At 34.1% G+C, this 23,765-nt stretch overlaps 2 long non-coding RNA genes across 2 annotated transcripts; both read right to left on the reverse strand.

Moving 5' to 3' along the window:
• Positions 1-14,225: 14,225 nt before the first annotated feature.
• LOC147475880 (uncharacterized) lies at positions 14,226-15,430 on the reverse strand. The gene is made up of 3 exons (XR_015209641.1): positions 14,837-15,430; positions 14,667-14,762; positions 14,226-14,546 (listed from the first exon to the last, which is right to left on the reverse strand). It is a non-coding gene; the product is annotated as an uncharacterized LOC147475880 (long non-coding RNA).
• Positions 15,431-16,517: 1,087 nt separating this feature from the next.
• On the reverse strand, positions 16,518-23,294 carry LOC147475881 (uncharacterized). The gene is made up of 2 exons (XR_015208246.1): positions 22,255-23,294; positions 16,518-17,151 (listed from the first exon to the last, which is right to left on the reverse strand). It is a non-coding gene; the product is annotated as an uncharacterized LOC147475881 (long non-coding RNA).
• Between the last annotated feature and the right edge of the window lie 471 nt (positions 23,295-23,765).

Genomic DNA, 23,765 nt, shown 5'->3' on the forward strand with positions numbered 1-23,765 from the left:
CTTATCAAGTACGCCATCATTGACTATCAAGTTTTTCATCCTTACATCCCTTGACTCTCTATCGTTAAGTTCTTTTGCAATCAACTCTTTCAACTGTTGTTCTGTTAGAGTTAAAGTATTGGCTCGAACAACCGATCGTGCCCATGTGGAGTGGAGAAGGATACCTTCTATTATCTCTTATTGGAGTTAGAGATCTTTGGCGGTACCCATGATCAGCTCCGACCGGTGTCTATCCCTGTAACCAGCCTGTCTAGGCCGGTAGTCACCCTTGGCCGGGTGGTCGGAATAATTATACCACTTCTCCATGTTTTGTTGCTCTTGCCTGGGATGCCCGCCTTCCCAGTCGTGTCGGACATATCTCGGATGGCGGTCTTCCCTGAAATTGCTTCTCAGAGGTAAATCTTCCCTTTGAGATCGGACATGTCTAGGGTAGTAGTTATCCCTGCCAATCCGATTCTCCCCATAAGTACGGGTAATAGGGTCATTACTCTTAGAGCGTGCACTGGTTGATTGTGTTTGAGAAATAACACGTTGCTGAGGACGATGAAGTGGTTCTTCAAGACGGTCCCATACACTGGAATGGCCTGCGTCCCTTCGTGGTCGCCTTGATGTTGTTGAATTTGCAGCATCGTCCACCGGCCTTTGCCTCTTTGCCAGCTTCCTTCTCAAGTTCCTATTTAAATTTTTGACTCGTCGTAACTCCCGCTCAACCGTATTAGGGGTGAATTGGCTGTTACTATCACCCTTTCCGTTAGTTGGCGTGAGAGTAATGTCCACGTCCATATCCATGTCAACTGAAGGATCGACATGGATTGACGGCGGACCGTATGGAAGATTACTGACTTCTCGGTTTTCTTGTTGCAAGGTTGTTAGGGTTGGTGCCGGTGGTTGTACGGCCTTTTGCGATGGCGGAGGCGGTGGCGGTTGCCCTGCTACAGTCGGATGTTGAGAATTGATCCTACCACTAGGATCAACTTGATTGTTCAACGGTTCTTGCATTGGCCGATTTGAATTTTGCGGGTTGCGAGTATTATTAGCAGGAGGAATATGTCGACTATTTGGTCTGCTTCTTGTGCTTACCATCTTGATTGTTTCACATGATAATGAATTCTAAATTCCCCACCGGTTACCAAATTATGTTTCGGCAGAACCTCCTTCAACACAACGAGCAATGGTGACGAACACACTAAGAAACAGAGGATTTTGATGTTGGGGAGATGAAACCGAACCAAATAATGGCTGCCTACGTACCCAAGATCTATTCTCTAGGGATCAAGTTTCCACGTAGTTCCTTATGAAAAATAATGTGGTATTTATATAGGTAGAGTAGAGAGTCCTTGTAGCTCAAGTAATCTTGTTGCTTGAGTAATTGTGATAGAATATAACTCTCAACTGATAATTATCTCTTTGATAAGAAATGAATCTGGACATAAATCAATGTACATTAGTGGCAAGCCATGTGGCTAAGGTTCAGCCTTAGACATATGAGTTAATGGGCCTGTACATTGATCCATGATATTGCGAATTGGGCTTTAGCCCTGTTGATTAAATGAATAAAATAGAGACCCCTACTAATGGACGTTTGCCACGTAAGTGGGGGCGAAACACATATATTCACCATCATTACAGAGTACTCACCATTATTACACCCTATGACAGCTCGGACTAGTATGAACACCTATGGCTAATACCCACGTGCCCCTTGTGAAAGCATGTCATTCATCTCGACCGCATATCTGTACTCATCAGTACACGTTTTGCATCCGATGCACACTTTCAAAGCCTATATAAGCCACCCCCAAGAACTACGTGTGGCTTGATTCCAGTCTAGTTATTGATCATAATCTGAGTTACAAACTCAACCTTTACTACCACTTCCAATATATAGATTGGATACGTAGGAATCTTCATCCTCATGAAGAGCAACCATTAACAACAACCAAAGCCATCCTCTTTCCTCATCTTAACTTGAGTGCTAAGTCTTAACTTGGTGTATTGTCCTAATAGTCCCTTAGGATAAATTAGACATTTACATTTGGTGTCGTCTGTGGTTAAATTCCTTGAGAATCCGATAACTCACACATCTCTCTTCAATTCTCCGGTGATCATCCTTGGTTGATTTCTAGAAAATCCACCCACCCACTACTCCGTGCATCTCCAGTGAACAATCCCACATATCCACCTGCAGTGAGACTGATAATAGCAAATTTATGTTAACTAACTATCTATGCGAAAACACAAATAATCAATTAACTAAATAAGTGCTTAGATCAATATTCCTACTCTCAATTTATTACGGATTCGTTCCACTCATAAACCATCAAGACATAAATAGAATTCAACTAATCAAACAAAAGGAACAATGATGAGAGTAATGATTTGAATAAGAAATTAACTATTATGATGATACTACGAATTTATACTAAATTAACTAACAATATAATGATGTGAATCAAAGATAGAGAATGTTAGAGAGAGAATTAAATCTACTTTTCAATTCCTAGAAGTGTTAGATTAGATTGTTAAGAAACCCTAATCTTTATATTCTCACTAAAAGGTTAAATATAAATCTTAGACTTTTATGATCCCTAATTCAATTATACCATCTCTAGTCATAATCAAATTAGGATGAGAGGAAGGTTTGTTTTCCATTCTCATGGTAAAACTCACAATCCTCTAGTTTAGATTTTTCTCTTCTTATCTCTAAGTCAAGAAAAATCCAAACTTTAAACCTTAATCAACAAATCTATGCTAAACAAATCAAGTCCTCTCAAGGCTTCATTAACCTCCTTCTAATGGGAGTTTAGCTTTGATTCATTGGACTGAAATTACTAACACAAGAACAAATAGAACAAGTCATTTGATATAAGTAATTTAAACTTCATAAATCTAAATTTGAACAATAGTCTAAGATTCAAAATGAATTAAAACTGAGTTTAAAACTAATTTAGAACTAAGATTGTTAATAACTAATTATCAATTTAAGACAAACTAAATCTATGAATCAAATATTGAATTAGAAACTAAAAATTGAAATACAAACTAATTATTGATTCTAAAAACTAAATCTTGTTCTAAACACTAATTTGATGCTAATTAACTAGATCTAAAACTAACTATTGGATCTAGACTAAGTAAAGCTAAGTAAAAACTAACTATTGGATTATTTACTAACTAAAAACTAAGTATCTTAAGAGCTAAGTCTTTCTCTCTTCAAATAGAGGAGACAAGATCCACAAATTCGTGCATGTGCTGAGGAGCCATGTTTTGGGCCGGAAAATCGAGCCCAAAACCTCATTATTTCATTCCACAAAGGGGTTTTCAGTTGAAAATGACTTCAATAGCCTTTTCATCCACTTTTGCTCCTCTGATTGGGTCAAGGCTTGGACCATTAGAAAGCTCTTTCCGATCCGGTCATTTTGACATAAGGTAAGCCCAATTCCGAGGTCTGAGTGTAAAGATACGGCCTTTGGAAGTTCAGCTGACTTTTGTGCGCTATTTCTGCCCACGTTGACTTTGACTTTTTAGCTTTGACCGGGCTTTAAAAATGCTTTTTCTCTTTTAATCTTGGTTTTTAATTATAGAACTTCTTAGCAACCAACCTTTTCTTCTTTATCTCACAAAAGGGATGCATTTCTGCACGTATTAGACTCCAATGCCTGAAATACATAAGAACACGATAACAATACTAACTCTTACTTATTAATCACATAATTGGTCTAAAAGTAATATTGTTAAAGGGTTAAAACTACAGTTTTGGGCTCTTATCAGAGACCTTTAACTAGCACAGAGCATGGCGGGTAACAAGATATATTTGCATTCTGCAAGAAGTTAAAGCTAAGTTTTCATCTTTTTCCTTTTTATGCATAGTGGCACTTACTTTGTATGAACCACTTTATTCCTTTTGTTCATTAGATGAGACACCTATTTTCCTTCTCATGCACTCATCACTATACTCATGCATACATTGAGGTCATACTTTATTACGACAATTTGTAAGACCTATGCATTTATTTAGGCCATTCATAAGCCATTTCAAGATTATAATGATCAAGAAGCCAGACATACGGGAACCCATCAGATCCATGACTCATCAGACTAAACGACTCATCGGACACTCTCATCGGACACACTCGTCAGACTCAATGAATTGTCAGACTCGTTAGACACACTCGTCAGACATACTCGTCAAGCTCGGTGACTCGCGCACTCGTCTAGTTCAATGACTCACACACTCGTCTTTCTTCAAGACATTCACTAGTTTGCTCTCTCTCTTTCTTTTCCAGCACATCCATTGGCAGCTACATTTCAGGGAGTACACCTACCATTTAGTCAATATTGAATGCTCAGGGCATCTAACATGCCATACTACATATATCTATTTGTTCATTTCCATTTTTTACCAGCGATGTCTTGACGTTCTAGTATACACAGTGTTTGATAACTGAGGGCATGGCTTTAATCTATACCCTCCAAAAATCAATTTCACAATCCACATGTTGAGCGCCCTTACAACGACCTCATCAACACATAATGATAAGAGCCCAAAACTATAGTTTCAACCCCTTAATAGTATTAAATTTAGGCCAATTATGTTTATAATAAATAAGAGTTGGTAATATTTACGTGTTTTTGTGTATTTCAGGTCTTGGAATCAATTATGTGAAGAAATACGTCACTTTTGCAAGAGAAAGGAGTCAAATTGCTTGCTAAACAAATTATATGATTAAAGCCCAAGTTTTAAGGAGAAAAAACCTTTTTAAAGCCTAATCAAAGCTGAAAAGTAAAAGCCAACACGGGTAGAAAAAGAGCATAAAAGTCAACAGAACTTCTGCAGGCCATATCTTTGGGCTCAAACCTTGTAATTAGGCCAATTATATGTCAAAACAACCGGATCAGAAAGAGATTTCTAATGGTCTAAGACTTGACCCAATTAGAGCATTAAAAGTGGACAAAAAGGGTGTTGCAGTAAATTCTGACAGAGAAACCCTTTTTAGACTTAAGTAATTAGGCTTTGGGCTTGATTTAGTGGCCCAAAACACAGCTTCAAAGCTCCCTCCAATTAGTTAGAATAATTTAGATCTCTCCCTCCTATTAGTTAGAATAATTAGCTCTCTCTCTTTCCCTTTTCTTTAGTTTAATATAGTTTAAGTAATTAGGGTTTATAATTATAGCCTCCATAAAACCTCCATTAAAATACCTTCAAATTATTATTATTATTCAATTCAATTGCTTCTCTTTTTATTATGTCTTCTTCTCATTCTTTTATTCATGATAGTCCCATGAATCAAAGCTAAACTCCCATTAGAGGGAGTTTGAATGAAGCTTTGAGAGGACTTGATTTGTTAGTATAGATTGTTGTTTAAGGTTTCAAGTTTAAGTTTTTCTTGACTTAGAGATAAAAAGAGTTTAACTTAAACTAGATAATAGTAAGTTTGTCATGAGAATGGGAACAAACTTTCTCTTATGCTAATTAGTTTATGACTAGAGATAGTATAAAGTAATTAGGGATCATTAAAGGTCTAGTCTTTATATTTAACCTTGTGTGATAATATCTAGACAAGGGTTTTCTATACAAATCTATGCTAGCATGTTAAGAAATTAAAAAGTAGATTTCAATCTCTCTCTATTCTTCTCTATATTTTATTCAAGTCATATTCAATTGTTTTAATTAAATTAGTATAAGTTAAATTAATATATTTAGTTTCGTAGTATAAATTCACATTCATAAATATTGCTCTCACCATTGTTTCATTGTGTTTAATTAGTTTAATTTGTTAAGTCTAGAGAGTTAAGAGTGGAACGATTCCGTATTCTATATATTGCATGAATATATACGTGAGAGTAGGAAATAAATAATTGATAATGTAAGAATAGGTTAGAGAAATCTAGTTGTGTGTTTTTAATGTTTACCAAATGGCGCCACTGCCACCTTAAACTTAGTCAAGATAAGAATTTAATTGGTTGAATCCAAGGGGCAATCCCCCATTCTCTACCCACCCACCCTTTTAATTTTTCATTCTTGTTTCTCATATTTTTCGTTACTGTTCAAACTTGATATTCATTGTTTTAAACTAAGAGCGCGTCCACGCCCTTTTAAGACTGCGGAATATCATTGAAGAATACTATAGTAAAGGTATTTTTAAATTTCTGAAAATTCTGAAATGTTTCAAGAATAATCTTTATGGTGTTATTAATTTACTGGAATTGTTTCGGATATTTCCTAGTTGTTTTACCTAGTGAACTAATACCATCTTTACAGTGCTGCATTTTAGCTTCTAAACCATAAGTTTCTAGAAAAATAGACAAGTAGTGTTACTTAGGCAATTCCAAAAATTCTAAGATTTTTACAGGAGTATATATCATAAGTCATAAGTTTGCATTAAAAATTTGAAAGGGTTTTGATTTGTTTTGACCACCTAACAAATGGATTGTTTCCAGTGTGTTTCTACAATTTTGCGACACTTAATTTCTGGAACAATAGCTGATAAGGAGGATTTGTAGAACTCCAATTGCTCTAAACCTTTTACAAGAACACATATGATCTGTTAGGAGTCTCCAGTATGAAATTAAGGTTTGGTAAGAAAAAACCATCTAACGTTATATATCATAAATGTTAAAGTACATGCCTATCTAAAATATCACTCACCACACCTGCAACAATGGCTAAAAAACCAGAGACTCCTCTCTCTGATTTTTACAAAGCCCTGATCGATGGACCTAAGTTGTGCATTATTCTTACAGACCCAGTAGGGGATTTTTGAATTCCCTTGAATATATTTAACTTGTTATCAGTTTTCCATGGTTTAAACCACGAGAAACCTTATCAACACATGCGTAGGATATAACAAGTTCTCACTACATTCCATCATCCTAGCGTAAGTCTGGATCAAGTTAAACTTAGGGTGTTTCCATTCACCCTAGCCGACAAGGCAGCATCTTGGTTGACTACCCAAACGCCAAACTCCGTCGACTCATGGGCTACACTTGTTCAATTGTTCATGGAACAGTTTTACCCACCACTGAAGACAGATGAAATGCTTCAAAAGAATCATTTCTTCCGCCAGAATTCTCATGAATCCTTTTTAGAGGCCTGGAATCGTTTCACTGATCTTCTCATTAAATGCCTTCTTCAAAGGGCTTTTACATCATCAAAAGGAGGTTCTAAATATCATGAATGGGGGTAGTTTTCTTAGTAAAGGAGTCTTAGAAGCTTATAAATTCTTAGAAGATCAATCTAAGAGAAATAACAATTAGGGAGGTAACAATGTCCCCCGCTCCACTCCTTCTTCTTTTGAGGTTAAACCTGATCCTGAGCTTAGAACTCTTATTGATTCCCTCACTAAAAAGGTAGATGCCATCTCTGTTCAACAACAACCCACTTCAGTCATGAACATAAACTCGTTGTAATGTCTGTTTTAGTCTTAAACATTCTGACTTCTGTTGTCCTCTTGTCTATTAACAACCACCACCACAGCAAGAAAATGTCTGCGCTTTCCAACCCTAACACAAAATAGAGGCAAAACACTAATTATAATCCACAACAACAATCTACACCTCCAGGTTTTAATAATCAAAATGTTAGGCCCACTACAAACTTCAACCAGTTTATTCCGCATCAAGGACAAGGAAACTTAGGTGACCAGAATAGAGGTTTAGTGCCCATGACCCAAAACTATCAACATCTAGACATGAATGTTCAACAAGCCTTAATTCCAGTCAAACCATCTACAGACAAAGTAGTAGTGACCTTGTTAGAAAAACAAAATCAAATTATGCAACAAAACTCCAACTTTGTGAAAGATCAGCATGATCAAAACTCTAACATGCTACAACAAATGATGCAAATGATGCAGTCTTTGTGCCAAAAGGTTATTAACATGTCTCCTAACCAAAATAATAATCAAACAAACGTGCTTCCAGGTCAAGCAATGCCTAATCCTACATCAACGACAAACACCGCCTTCGAAGTAAGCAATATTCAATGTAATGGTAATATAACCCAGGGGAAATATAGGCAGTTACTACCCTTCATTCAGGTATAGTAGTTGATAACAAAGTAACTATGCTTGCAGATCGCCTGCAAACGGAAGCTAAAAATGAAACCATACCGAATACTGTCATAGAAACTGAAGACCCTACAACTGTAGAAGTTCCAGTCTAACAACAACCAAAAGGTACAACCTTACTAAATACCACCATAGAAATTGATGATGCTACACCTGTGGAGGTTCCAATATGGACACCTAGATGGAAAATGGCTAAAGATAAAGCAAAGACTAATAATATTGTTGACCCTTATGCTAAATATAGAGATAAACCACCATATCCCTAGAGACTAGTTGTGTCTAAAAAGGACAAGAATTTTGATGAGATTAAGGAAGTTTTTAAGAATCTTACTATCAACCTACCTTTTTTACATGCTATAAAAAGTCTACCTGGACACGCTACATTTCTAAAAGAATTGTGCACCAAGAAGAGGAAAACTAACATACCCAACGAAGCTTTCTTAACTAAACAATATCCCTCTTTATCTGAACATAACTGAATCGTTAAGTATAAGGACCTTGGTCGTCCTACTGTACAATACACCTAGGGATATTACTTCATAAGAACTGCGCCATTAGACCTGGGGACGAGTGTTAACTTACTCCCATTTTATTTATATAAATAGCTAGGTCTCTATGAACTTAAACCAACCAAAATGACTTTGCAGTTAACCGATCGTTCTATTAAGTACCCCAAGGGCGTAGTTGAAAACATTTTCATTAAAGTTCAGGACTTTTACTATCCAACCGACTTTGTTATTCTCGAACATAGAAGTTGCTCATCATTCCATTCCCATCATCTTAAGGCGTCCTTTCTTGGCAACCGCCAATGCCCAAATCAATTGTCGAGATGGCTCAATGACTCTTTCCTTTGGAAATCTTTTTGTGGAGGTTAACATGTTTAGACTAAAGCAGGGACAACTAGGTTTGCCTATAGAAAGAGAAGTGAAGTCCATTGAAAGTTTTGTATCTCACATTAGTGCGGCCAACGCTTTCGTCCCTACACTAGTAGATACCCCTCTTATGGAAGTAGATAAAGATCACAATTCGACTCCTTAGACGACATTGATGACTTTTTCAAAGATACAGATTAATAACAGAATTATGTGGATGGGACCAAGCTAGATGAGGAATTCTATGATTTTCTAAGAGCCTATGATGATCCACCCTCTGAAGCACTACTTAGAGCTCCACTCGACCACCATCCACCTAAGTTAATCCCTCATAGAATCTAATCATTCTTCTCATCCTTTCCTTCTAACACTTATCTACATTCCAAGTATTTTTCACAACCATTCATTTTCTTACGATCATTCACTTGGACACCCTTTCGTTTAAAAAAGAAGAGAGTACACACTCGATTAGGTTTTAGGTCCATCAAATCTTGCTCTTATTCCACCAAGTTGCATTGTAGGAAGTCTTGGTGCTTGATTCGTTTTGGGGGTGCATTCCATGTTAATTATTTATGGAAAGACCCATAACCTTTTCAGTTATTAATATATGGTAAGAGCATTGTATATATATATTAGATAAAGTGTCAAGTATCTGACTTTAAAATACCCAAGTTTTTGTACAATACTACCTTTCTGGAGTATAGGCCACAAAATTTTTCAAACTTAAAAAGAGTTTTCAAATTTTGTTTGGGGGTGGCGTATTTTGGTATTTCATTTCAAATCTTTTTGTCACCCTTTGCCTGTCATGTTTACTCTAGTAGAGTCCATATTAGTTAGTTACATAATTTAATTGTGTTATTGAATTATTTCATGTTTCTCCCAAATTGTTTGGGGGTGGTATATTTAATTTTAGCACATTATACGTTCACGTATTAAAATTACATGTATAAATATCGAAATATAGAATCCATAGGCCTTGTTGATTTTATTGGGATGCATAATGCAATTAGGTACCTTAATTTCATGAAATTCACTATTTCAAGAAATTTCATAAACTAATCAGATAGGAGCCACGATAGGCGCATGCTTGATTTGTGAACATTTGGTATTATTTTATTTACATTAGAGTTCTCTTATGTCCCAAGCACTATTTATTATTTCATATTATCCCCATAACGGGAGGAACTCATAGAGGAGTTCACGTATATTTTTATTTCTTTATATTAGTATAGATTAACCTTCTTTTTCAGGTGCTCCCATTTACAAGCACGTTCCTATGGTACTCTCTATCATTTATTTTCATTTCCATACTTTGGGGACAAAGTATGATTCCGTTTAGGGCTGGTATAGAAACATGTCGTAAATGTTTAAACACATATTAGGTTGTATATTACGTATTATTTGTCTTATAAAAATTAGAAAAAAAAATAAAAAAATATAGTTGATGTTATGCAATTTGAGATGATGGTATTGTTCCCTTCTCCATGATGATATTAGTCTAGAAATCTCACATAGTACTTGAATTAGGATTTAATTTTTGAAACTTAAATTAATATATAGATAATAGTCATTACATCTTTTCATGAACATCTTGTATGAGCATCTATGATTGTATTTGGCAATATTTTTCTGATACTTAGGTTAGAGTACTTAATACATATCATATGAGCATCTAGCCAAAAAGCCCATATAAATTAATATATGAGTGATGACACAAGGGAGAAGAAGTCAATTCCAAGTAGAGAAATCAAACATCCACTTGCTTGATCACCATACCATATCCTAAGCGAGAATTTAGGCCCTCTTTGGATCGATATAGCCAAAAATTCACACCTATATGAAATTTATTATCCGCTAGTCGCCCCACTGAGCCTTTCATTAGTCTTTTCACAAACCACAAATCCTTTACCCAATAAAACAAAATAAAAAATAAAATTAGCCTACCTATCTGGAAAAGTATGAGAAATAGGATGAGTGAAGAAAATAGAAGAGAAAAACCTATGTAAACAAAAAATTAGTTAGTTGATTTGAAAGAAAAAGAAATGAAAAGAAAGCTTCAAAAAGGAAAGAAAAATAAAAGTTAGAACTCCAAAAATAGAATAAAAAGGAGTCAAAAAACAAAACAAAAGGCTAATGATGGAAACAAAGTGTAGAAGAAAAATAAGAATGAGGTTTTCTCTAGTTACATAATATGAAGACCCTATTTTCTCAGATCTGTCTTTCTGAAAATCCATTTCCTTCCTTCTTTAACCAATATTTATGCCCCGTATCACCTAATAAAGACATCTAGCTCAATTAGAAATAAGTTGGTGTGATAGTAAGCGGTAAATGAGTTTGATCAATCTCGACTTTCTTAGATTTTCATTAAGATTATGAGGGAACGTGTGCTCACTACACACTGGAGTTAGCAAACTTGAGTGGAAAAATCAGAGTGTTATGTGTCTTGACACATTCCTTGTGAGAACCTACTTAAGCACGCTACCCAAAAAATTTAGAAAAAGACATAGCACTGCATTTCATAGCATAGTTCATTGTATAGTTGTTTATCTTAAGATAATTTGATTATTATGTATATATTAATTTAGGAGTTAGATTAATGATCCTTGTTTAAATACTAGTTAGATGTATAGATGTCTTAGATAAATTAGGGAACTATGACTTTTATTTCTTAGTCGTTGTAGTATAAATGAAGTTTGTGAGTACCTTCTCTAGAAAACTCTCACGAAGCTATAACTCATCCACTATGGAATTCTTAGTGGTTTAAGGTCTTATTGCATATGGTCAATGCAGTCGCATTCAGCGAAATGAGAGTAGTTTGGAATATATTTTTGGCCACTTATTTTAATTTCACATATTTGCTTGAGGACAAGCAAAATGCTGTTTGGGGGTGGTTTGATAAGAGCCCCAAAGAGTAGTTTCAACCCCTTAATAGTATTACATTTAGGCCAATTATTTTTATAATAAAAAGAGTTGGTAATGTTTACGTGTTTTTGTGTATTTCAGGTCTTGGAATCAATTATGTGAAGAAATACGTCACTTTTGCAATATAACGGAGTCAAATTGCTTGCTAGAGAAATTATATGATTAAAGCCCAAATTTCAAGGAGAAAAAGCCATTTTAAAGCCTAGTCAAAGTTGAAAAGTCAAAGTCAACGTGGGTAGAAAAAGAGTAGAAAAGTTAATAGAACTTACGCAGGCCGTATCTTTGGACTCAGACCTCGGAATTGGGCCAATTATATGTCAAAACGACCGACTCAAAAGTGCTTTTTAATGGTCTAAGATTTGAACCAATCAAAGTAGTAAAAGTGGGCGAAAATAGTGTTGCAATAAATTCCCACATAGAAACCCTTTTTGGACTTAAGTAATTAGGTTTTGGGCTTGATTTAGTGGCCCAAAACATAGCTCCAAAGCTCCCTCCGATTAGTTAGAATAATTTAGATATCTCCCTCTCATTAGTCAGAATAATTTAGCTCTCTCTCTCCCATTTTTTTAGTTTAATATAGTTTAAGTAATTAGGGTTTATAATTGTAACCTTCATAAAACCTCTATTAAAATATCTTCAAGTTATTACTATTATTCAATTCAATTGTTTCTCTTTCTATTATGTCTTATTCTCATTCTTTTATTTATGATAGTCCCATGAATCAAAGCTAAACTCCCATTAGAGGGAGTTTGAATGAAGCTTTGAAAGAACTTGATTTGTTAGTATAGATTATTGTTTAGGGTTTCATGTTTAGGTTCTTCTTGACTTAGAGATAAGAAGAGTTTAACTTAAACTAGATAATAATAAGTTTGCCATGAGAATGGAACAAGCTTTCACTCATGCTAATTTGTTTATGACCGGAGATAGTATAAAGTAGGATTTTTTAGACATTGGTTCGACTATTACTATGGAATTAAACTTTGGTCAATAAATAAGGAAATATTAGTTTTTGGTCCTACTTCTGTTACTTGACCGTCAAAAAGTATGACTAAACTCTAATATCTAACTTACAATAAGGACTATGTCCTAACGATGACATTATTATCTGGGTCAAATACTAACGTATCTTTAAGAGTGAGAGATAACGATCAAGTTGACTGACAGTCAAGTAACAAAAGTAAGACCAAAGACTAATATTTCAATATTTTGTTTACCAAAGTCTAATTACCATAGTAAAAGTAGGACCAATGACTAAAAAACCCTATATAGTAATTAGGGATCATTAAAAGTCTAGTCTTTATATTTTAACCTTGTGTGAGAATATCTAGACTAGGGTTTTCTATACAAATCTATGCTAGCATGTTGAGAAATTAAAAAGTGGATTTCAATCTCTCTCTATTCTTCTCTATATTTTAATATTCAATTGCTTTAATTAAATTTGTATAAATTAAATTCATATATTTAGTTTCGTAGTATAAATTCACATCCATAAATATTGCTCTCACCATTGTTTCCTTGTATTTGATTAGTTCAATTCGTTAAGTCTAGAGAGTTAAGAGTGGAACAATTCCGTACTCTATATATTGCATGAATATATATGTAAGAGTAGGAAATAAATAATTGATAACGTAAGAATAAGTTAGAGAAATCTAGTGTTGTGTTTTTACGTTTATCATATAACTACAAAATCCAAGTAGGTCCACGACCTAACTCTTTGTATACATGTGATCAGCTCCCAAATGTGCGTTTTATTACCCGTATATTGCTGCATTACAGTCCCTCTTACGCTTAACGAAAAGACAACTTATAGCTTTTATTCACTACAAGAAAAAAAGTTTTATATCACTGTTAAAAACAGTCACAAAAAGTCTTTTGTCACAGTTTTTTTTTTCCAAAACCGTGACGGAGTGAGTCATTTATTTTTTTCTCAAAATCGTCACAAATATTTGTTCCAGACTAGCCTCTCTCTACTATAAAAAACAGTAACAACTGCTCAAAAACCGTCACAACAAATCATATAATTTGTGACGGTTTTAAATAAATGGTTATGCATTCATCCTTTTTAACGATCATAAAACCATAAAAAAAAAATAATAACAACTGCTAAAAAACCGTCACAACAAATCATATCATTTGTAACGGTTTTAAATAAACAGTTATACATTCATCCTTTCTAACGGTCATAAAAAGTACCATTAGTCATGACGGTTTGGGTAAAACAGTGATATGTATATATTGTTTTTTTTTAAAAAAAGAAAAATAAAACGTGAATATATATAAAAATCTCCAAAATTGAGGACCTGCAAACACCTGAATAAACTACATATCTGAATATGATCCATTATATTTCAAGTAACACTCATATATATTGCTAATTTCATTGAAGCATTCCAATCCCATTGGATAACAAATATATATTTGTACTTAATCATAAAACGTAATGAAATAAATAACACATTTCCAATCTAATTCATATAAATATAATCAGTCTAATCCAAATCCAAATGAAAAAATAACCTAATCTCCTCAAAGTCGATCACCCACATATATGTCTACAGCCTTATGGTTCATCTTCATGTTGAGGATAGTTCATAATACATTTTTGGATGAACATAACAAAATCCATTCGAACTTCATTTATCTCCTTGTCAGTGAAGGCCTTTTTATGGCTAAGATTTTTTAACTAGAATATAAGAAACAACAAGTTTAATATTTTGCAAAATAGAGAAAAAAAAGTTAAAAACACAGTTGCTAAAGATATCAAGCATAAATTAAGTTAAAATGTGAGAAACATTTTACTTACTTTCAATGGCAAAGGAGAAGGATCGCTCATTTTGCCTCGCATGAAGCAGCGCAATTCATAAATACCACATTGTTTACCATCTGGTTGCATAGGGCCCTGCAAAAATATGAAATTGAAGTAGGGATGTTATACACCAAGTATATACATAAATAGTAACTGTAATCGTTTACCTTAATGTGGTGCCAACATGGTTTTTGAGAACTTCTATTCGCTTGGATTCATTTTACAGCTATCAACACACTTCAAGTTAAAAATTTAAACAATTAATGTCAATATAAGAAATAAAAAAGTCTACATATATAATAAAAAAGTATGCCAATCAATACGCATGGAAATAGTTACGTATGTGTTGATAATGATTTCCATGTCACCGGTGCCGAATCCAACCAATAAACATCCATACTAAACAAGTCCACAATCCAATGGAACCTAAAACCGAACAAGTTAACTAGCATTAAATATGTACTTGTAACCAATTATGATCAATTCAACAATACCAATATAATAGATGTCCATACCATGGATTGTAAGGAATGAAAACAATTTCATTCATGCTTATTTCTCTTAATCTATCAAGAACAAGTTTAGTTTTTACTTTTGAATCCGCGGTACTAAAGACAGCCAGGTTGACAAATATATATCCATCTCTAGAACTTACAAATTTCTCATAAAAACATATGAAATGTGAAGACAACAACTCAGTAGGTACGGTTAATAAGAGCTTTCACCTTGTAAGTTGTGTATCTTAACTAAAGAGTGCAACGTTAATAAGTTGCTGTGATAAAGTGGGTGCTTAATAGTGTTGCATCAGAATATTTTGAATAAGGAACGTAGTTGTAACGCCGCAAAATCAAAATAAAAATTTTGAGGCGTTAATAAGACTACGTTCAATATTAATAATTTAAAATTAACGATAAACCATCATATTTTTTTTTTTCTACAAAAAATTCGGTAGAGTTTCCTTTGTATTTTCAACATTTCATATACTTAAAATCTGTCATAACCTGAAAATCAAAATAACCTAATATTCATATATCAACCCTTCCAAGTTATATATAACTTTATATAGTTTGAAAATCAAAACATATCTACTGCTAACCGATTTCTTACCTAAATCGGCATTTCACACTTGCACGTCACTCTCTGGCGTTATAACTAAATTAAATTCATACCATATAAGCCACATGATTCCAAGACACTTCTTTTAATGTTTTTCCTTAATTCTTTATTATGCTCTAAATATTGGTAACCCCTAAAAACTCAACTAGATTTCTCTAACCTATTTTTATGGTATCAATTATTTATTTCCTACTCTCAAATGTATATTCATGCAATATATAGAGTACGGAATTGTTCCACTCCTAAACTACCAAGACATAAATAGAATCCAATTAATCAAACACAAGGAAACAATTGTGAGAGCAATAATTATAGAGGTGAATTTATACTATGAAACTAATTATATGAATTTAACTTATAACAATTTAAATAAGCAATTGAATATGACTTGAATAAAATATGGAGAAGAATAGAGAAGGATTTAGGGGGATTTGATTTCACCTAGATAAATTCCTAATATGCTAGTATAAATTATTTCAATCCTAACCAATAAAGAATAAGTAATTGATCCCTAATTATTCATGGCAATCTCTACCAACTAATAATTAGTATATGAGGAAGTTTAACCCATTCTCATGGCAAATCAACTAACCTACTAGAGTAAAACTCTTAAATGCAATAATTCTAACTAACACATTAAGTCTTCATCAAAGTTTCATCAAACCCCTCTAATGGAGGTTTAGCTAAGAATCATGAGGCTATCATAAACATAATAATAAATAGAAGAAGACATCATGAAGAACTACTTTATTAAAGATACTTGAATTGAATAAACTAAAGGTTTTATGAAAAGGTTCTAATGGAGGCTACAAACTAAACTAATTAACTAAAACTAAACTAAATTAAAAAGGGAGAGAGAGAAAACCCTAATTTAAAACTAAACTAAAGAGGGGAGTAGCCAAGTTTTGTTTAACCTTAAACCTCTTTATATAGGAGAGGGTTAGGTTTACAATTTTGTGCATGGGCTTTGGAGCCATGTTTTAGGCCATGAAATCAAACCCAAAACCTAATTACATATATCCAAAAAGGGTTTCTCTGTGCGAAATTATTTCAACACCCTTTTCGTCCACTTTTGCTGCACTGATTGGGTCAAGACTTAGACCATTAGAAATCCGAGCTGGTCGTTTTGACATATAATAGGCCTAATTCTGTGGTCTATGTCCAAAGACACTGCCTGCGGAAGTTCTATTGACTTTTATGCTCTTTTTCTACCCGCGTTGACTTTGACTTTTCAACTTTGACTGAGCTTTAAAAAGGCTTTTTCTCCTTGAAACTTGGGCTTTAATCATAGAACTTCTTAGCAACCAATCTTTGCTCCTTTCTTTTGCAAAAGTGACATATTTCTTCACATATTTGAGTCCAAGGCCTGAAATACACAAAAGCACATAAATAATACTAACTCTTATTTATTATACATATAATTGGTCTAAATGTAATATTATTAAGGGGTTAAAACTACAGTTTTGGACTTTTATCAAACCACCCCCAAACAGCATTTTGCTTATCCTCAAGCAAATATGAGAAATTAAAATAAGTGACCAAAAATAGAGTTCTAACTAATCTCGTTTTGCTGAGTGCGATTGCATTGATTATATGCAATAAGACTTTAAACCACTAGGAATTCCCTAGGGGATGAGTTATAGCCTCGTGAGAGTTTTCCAGAAAGGTACTCACAAACTTCATATATACTACAACGACTAAGAAATACCATTACTGTTTCCTTATTTATTCTCAAATATCTATACATTTCACTAGCAATGAATACAAAATAATCAATTCGAAACCTAAGCTAATATGTGCATAATAATCAATCATCTACGGATAAACATACATATAATGAACTATGCTATGAAATGCAACAACAGGTATCTTTCTGAAAGTTTGGAATAACGTCCTTAAGTAGGTCCTCACATAAATGTCAAGACAAAAACACTCTGATTTTTCCACTCAAGTTTCGCTCACTCCAGTGCATAGTGGGCACACTTTACCTTACAATCTCAATGACACACAAGGAAGACGAAGTCGATCAAACACATCTGCCACTTTCTATCACACTAACCTATTCCTAATTGAGCTAGAGGTCTTTATTAGGTGTTGCAGGGATTAAGAGATGGTTTAAGAAGGAAGGAAATGGTTATTCAAAAAGAAAAAGTTTGAGATAATAGTCTTCATATTATGTAACTAGAAAAAACCTTCTTTTTACATTGCTTCTACACTTTGTTTCCATCCTTAGCCATTTTTTTCTTTTTCTTTGGCTTTTGACTCCTTTAATTTTGTTTTTGGAGTTCTAACTTTTTATTTTATATATTTATTTATTTTCTTTTATTTGGATGGAAACTTTCTTTCCTTTTCTTATTCGAAGCAACTAACAATTTTTGGTTTCACCGGTTTTTCTTTTTTCTTTTCTTCATCTCTATTCTCATACTCATTCAAATATAGGTAGGCTGATTTTTATTTTGTTTTGATTTTGTAAAAGGATAAAGGAATTGCGGTTTATGAAAGGCTAAAGAAAGGCTCAGAGGGGTGACTAGCGGAAAATAATTTCATAAGGTTTGAATTTCTAGCTATACCGATCCAAAGAGGGCCTAAATTTTCGCTTAGGATATGGTAGAGTGATCAAGCAAGTAGACGTGTGATTTTTCTATTCAGAATTTACTTCTCCCTTGTGTCATTTCTCAAATATTGCACTCATATAAGGCTTTAGGCAATATTCCCACAGGATTTGTAGAATAAGTACTCTAACCTAGATTTTAGAAACTTACTGCCAATACAACATAGATGCTCATACAATATATTTATGGAAAGATGTAATGGTTATTACCTACATATTAACCTAAATTTCTAAAAACTATTCTAATTTAAGAGCTAATATGAAACATCTAGATTACTATTATCACAGAAAAATAAACAATACCAATATTCCTTAGTGCATAGTATAAATACTTTTTTTTTTCTAAAAAAGAAGGTATATATATATATATATATATCCTAATAGGTGCCTTAAATTATGCATGTTTTTATGCCACCCCCAAACAAAAGCATGCTTTGTCCTCAAAGTATTAAAATAAGATGGGTAGGAAATACCATGGAAACGCGTGAAAATTGAAGAACACCTCATATCCATTATAATACAGTACTAAACTCCTAGAAGTGAGTGCGGAAGTGAAGGGCGCGGGCGCGCTCAAGATTGCCTGAGGAAAGGCGCGGGTGCGCTCTTGCCTTACGAGAGGTCCAGTGTTTTGAGGGCGGGTGAGCTCTGACTTTAAGCAAAATAGGGGGCGTGCGCGCTATGTGTATGATAAGTGTTATGAAGTGAAAATCAAAGGTAAAGTGAGAGGTGTGATGTTAAGTTTAGAGTGAAACCCTGTATTTATAGAGGACTAGTTTCTAAATTCCGCAAATTTCCCAACTAATTAAGGCAACATGATGGAAAAATACTTTTTTAAATCCAAAATAGAAATAGACAAGAGGCATACTCCAAAACCAAACCAATAGCTTTTTGGCTGGAATTAAAATAGCAATCATCTAATTACGACTCCTTAAGGTTGTACCAAACAACACTAACTAAATCTAGCAACACCAATTTAACAACATACTCACATAAACCAATCATTATCAAGCAGGCAATAATATTTTGACAAAAATACTTGGATATTATTAGCAGCATTACTAAATAAATAATTCCACCCCCAAACAAGTTGGAAAGGTGGGATTCACAATACAAAACATAGCATATTCCAGAAATTAAAACAACTTTAAATTAAAAAAAAAAAAACAATTACAGAATTCAAATATTAACTACTTAACTAAACAATCCGGAATCAAAACACGACTAAACGGCATAAACAACAAGAATAGGAAGTTGAGAGATCAAGAAAGGGAAAACCAAACACTCCACCCCCAAACAAAATTTGAAAACTTTTTATAAGTTTGAAAAATTTTGTGGCCTATACTCCATTAAGGTGGTATTTTACAAAAAATTATATAGGTCTTTTAAAGTTAGATTCCCCTAGACTTAATGTGGGGTCGTTTTAAGTCAGATTCTCTTAGACTTAATGTGGGGTCGTTTTAAGTCGGATTCCCCTATACTTAATGTGGGGTAATTTTAAGTTAGATTCTCCTAGACTGTGCACACCCCTAAACAAGCAAGAAACTGGGGTGGCACAAAATAGATGATGCGTGGTCAACTATAAACTAATAGTTGAAAGAGGTGGGGGTCTAGCCATAAAAATATGATACTAAATGCACCCCCAAACAGAATGAAGTTGTATAATTGAAAGCAATCTTGTAGAAAAATGAATGAAAACTTATGCAACCCATTAAATAACATATGCAAACTATCATGTTGTAGCTATTTTAAAGAGTTAGAATGACCAAAAAGATCAATTAGTGACACTTTAAGTGAGAAAGGAATGAAGTGTGGATCCTAATGTCTTTCATGAGGCTCAGATGGGATAAAATAAGACAAACTAGGTTTCTCACTACACTCAGTCAAAGTTTGGCTCTCAACTACAGGAATGGTGTACTCATGGGATTGTGTGCTAAGCAAACACTCTTCACCGTGAGAGTTGAAAAAATTATAGAGGGTTTCTGAGGCAATTGGCTTAAGTGCAAATTTGAGGTTTCTCTGAAATAGGGGGGAATGGATGGCGTAGTTGTGGTAGATGGTTGGATTTTAGGAGGTTGTAACTCAGGTGGATAGTGGTTGGTTGGTAGATCCTCACACGCTCTTAAGAACTCTACATCTGGCTTGGCTGAATCTACAAGGTTGTGGTTCGTGGCTTTATCTTTAAGAAATTCATCTATTTCTTCCATTGTTATTTCCTCAGCTGCCAAACTAAATTGAGATTCATATCGCTTTAAAGATGTTACTTCCTTTTTTTTTTTGCACATTAACTTGTTCATGCCTTATATTAGAATTGTTAATCTCTATTTTCTCACCCTCTTCCTCTAAAACACTATAAGTATCCTCAATGGCATCATTTGAATGTATCGAGGAATCATCCAGTCAAATGCGGTTAGCAAACACAAAGGCCTGGACATGCTTAACAGGAGGGTCCATATTAAGAGAATGTCAATAGTTATCAAATTCTTCCTCCGTCACATCTTTATAAATATATTATAATGTGTCATCATTATATTCATCTTCATATGGATCAGTGGGAGGTTCCTCAGAGGCATCTCTCAAATTTGAGTGGTCATCCAAAACAAGTCCTAAAGAGTCGTCTTCAAGAATTTCCTCATCAAGGTGGGGTGTGGAGTCAACATAATGGTTAATAGGAGGGTCATGGGAAGGTAATATTTTATGACAATTAGGATAGGTCTTAACTAGGTCGAATGGTGTGGTTATGGGAATAGGTTGTTCTATTTGTGTATCAATCTCTGGAAAGGTTGAAAGTTCTTTGTTAGGTGAGAGGATCATGGAAATCATCTGGGCTATGTTCTGAAGCATAGTTAGGCTCTAAAGCATAGTTTGGGAAATTCGGTCTAGGAAGGGTGGCGAACTAGATGGTTGGGTAATTTCTGGTATAATGGAAAGGTCTGGCTGGTATGGTGTTTGATAGTCATAGTTATTGGCATTTGAGTGACTTTGGGTGATATCGTTACTGTGATGGGTTAGGTTGAGGCTGAATAAATATGGGACATGAATGGGCGGTGTAGTATGGATCTGAACAAATTGTGCACGAAAAGTGTTTGGTTCGTTGTACACACTCATTACGAAACTAGAAGTAGACGACACTGGTTGACTCCATGTATTGTTTGGATGACTAGAAAATTCTTGATTGTATGGGTCATTATAAAAATTTGAAAATTGAGACTCATAATTATTATTATATCCTATAGTAGGCTCAAACTCTTGATATGATGGGCAATGAGAAACCCAATGGTAAGGACTACCACAGCATGAACATGGTAAAGGGGTTTCATAATAATCACATGATTTCTCTTGATATGATGGGCAATGAGAAGCCCAAGGTAAGGACTACCACAGCATGAACATGGTGAAAGGTGTGCATAAGAATCACATGATTGTTCGTCTACATATTGATATGCCATAATGGTTTTTTTTTTATTCAAAAAAAAAAAAAAAAAATATATATATATATATATATATATATTGTAGGACAATTAATATGCAAACAAAACACTAACTATAAATTTCTAGATAAGCTTGTGCGTTGACGTTTACGATATATAACGCTAGATGGTTTAGTTCTTACCAGACCTTAATCTCATGCAAGGCTAAGTCCAATATAAAATAAATATGAACAATAGTCAAACAACAACCTGATATACTAGAATTAAAACTCCTCTAACATAAGAGATGAGGAGTGAAAGAAAGAGTACCTGAATGCCTCCTTGCTACGCGTATGAATAGCGTCTTGTATACGCAATCCTTGTATATTTAAGAAGATGGAAACACTGAATATATATAAAAATATGAACAACACAAGAGCCGGTGACTCACCTAGGAAAATTGGGCTTTGCTTCAGATGGGCGCGCGCGCTTTTACTTGACACGATATCCAGTACTTTGATGGCGGACGCGCTCAAATGATAGGATTAATAAGGGCGCAGGCGCACGGTCCACAAAATTTGAAATTTTTACAATAGTTTGCTAAGATGTCTAATAAGTTGCCTGTAAAATTTCAGATCAATCGGAGTTATAAAAGTCCTTCTACTGCCCTGTAAAGTTTGTGAAATAGTGTTCGGATACAACACAAGCAACCAAATGGTTAACTAATCAAAACAGAGCCATAAATCGCCAAAATTTTATTGGAGACTCTTGACAGATCATGAGTGTTGCTGTAAAACATTTAGAGCAATTTATGTTCTACAAACCCTCCTTATTGGTTGTTTTTCCATAAATTAAGTGTTGCAAAACTGTAGAAATACACAAGAAACAATCCACTAGTCAGGTGGTCAAAACAAATAAAAAACACTTCAAATTTTTACTGTAAATTCCTGACTTATGGTAGATATTGTTGTCAAAATATTAGAAATTTTGGAACTGCCTAAGTATCCTTACTCGTCAGTTTTTCCCGCAACTTACGGTTTGTAAGCTAAAATGTAGCACTGTAAATATGGTATTAGTTCGCTAGGTAAAACAATTAGGAAATATCTGAAAACATTCCAGTAAATCAACAACACCTTAAAGATTATGCCTGTAAATTTTCAGAATTTTTAGAAATTTACAAGGGAAGGCGGGTGTGCAGTGTTCTTCACTGTGAATCCGCAGACACAAGGGGAGGGCTGGTGCGCTCTAAACAAGGCAAAATAGAGGGTGTGCGCCCCCATGCCTAAAATAGTGAACAGTACCGAAAATAAGAAAGAAAAATTAAAAGGGTGGGTGGGTTGAGAATAGGGGATTGCCTCTTGGATTCAACCAATTGAATTTTTGTCTTGATGAGTTTAAGATGGCAGCGGCGCCATTTGGTAACCCGTAAAAACTCAACTAGATTTCTCTAACCTATTCTTATGGTATCTATTATTTATTTCTTACTCTCACATGTATATTCATGCAATATATATATAAATAATACGGAATCGTTCCACTCACTCCTAAATAAAATCCAATTAATCAAACACAAGGAAACAATTGTGAGAGCAATAATTATAGAGGTGAATTTATACTATGAAACTAATTATATGAATTAACTTATAATAATTTAACTAAGCAATTGAATATGACTTGAATAAAATATGGAGAAGAATAGAGAAGGAATTAGGGGGATTTGATTTCACCTAGATAAATTCCTAATATGCTAGTGTAGATTATTGCAATATTAACTAATAAAGATTAAGTAATTTATCCCTAATTATTCATGGCAATCTCTACCAACTAATAATTAGCATGTGAAGAAGTTTAACCCATTCTCATGGTCAATCAACTAACCTACTAGAGTGAAACACTTAAATGCAATAATTCTAACTAACACATCAAGTCTTCATCAAAGCATCATCAAACCCCTCTAATGGA

Source organism: Coptis chinensis, chromosome 9 (assembly GCF_015680905.1).
Source record: "Coptis chinensis isolate HL-2020 chromosome 9, ASM1568090v1, whole genome shotgun sequence".
NCBI classification, from domain to species: Eukaryota; Viridiplantae; Streptophyta; class Magnoliopsida; order Ranunculales; family Ranunculaceae; genus Coptis; species Coptis chinensis.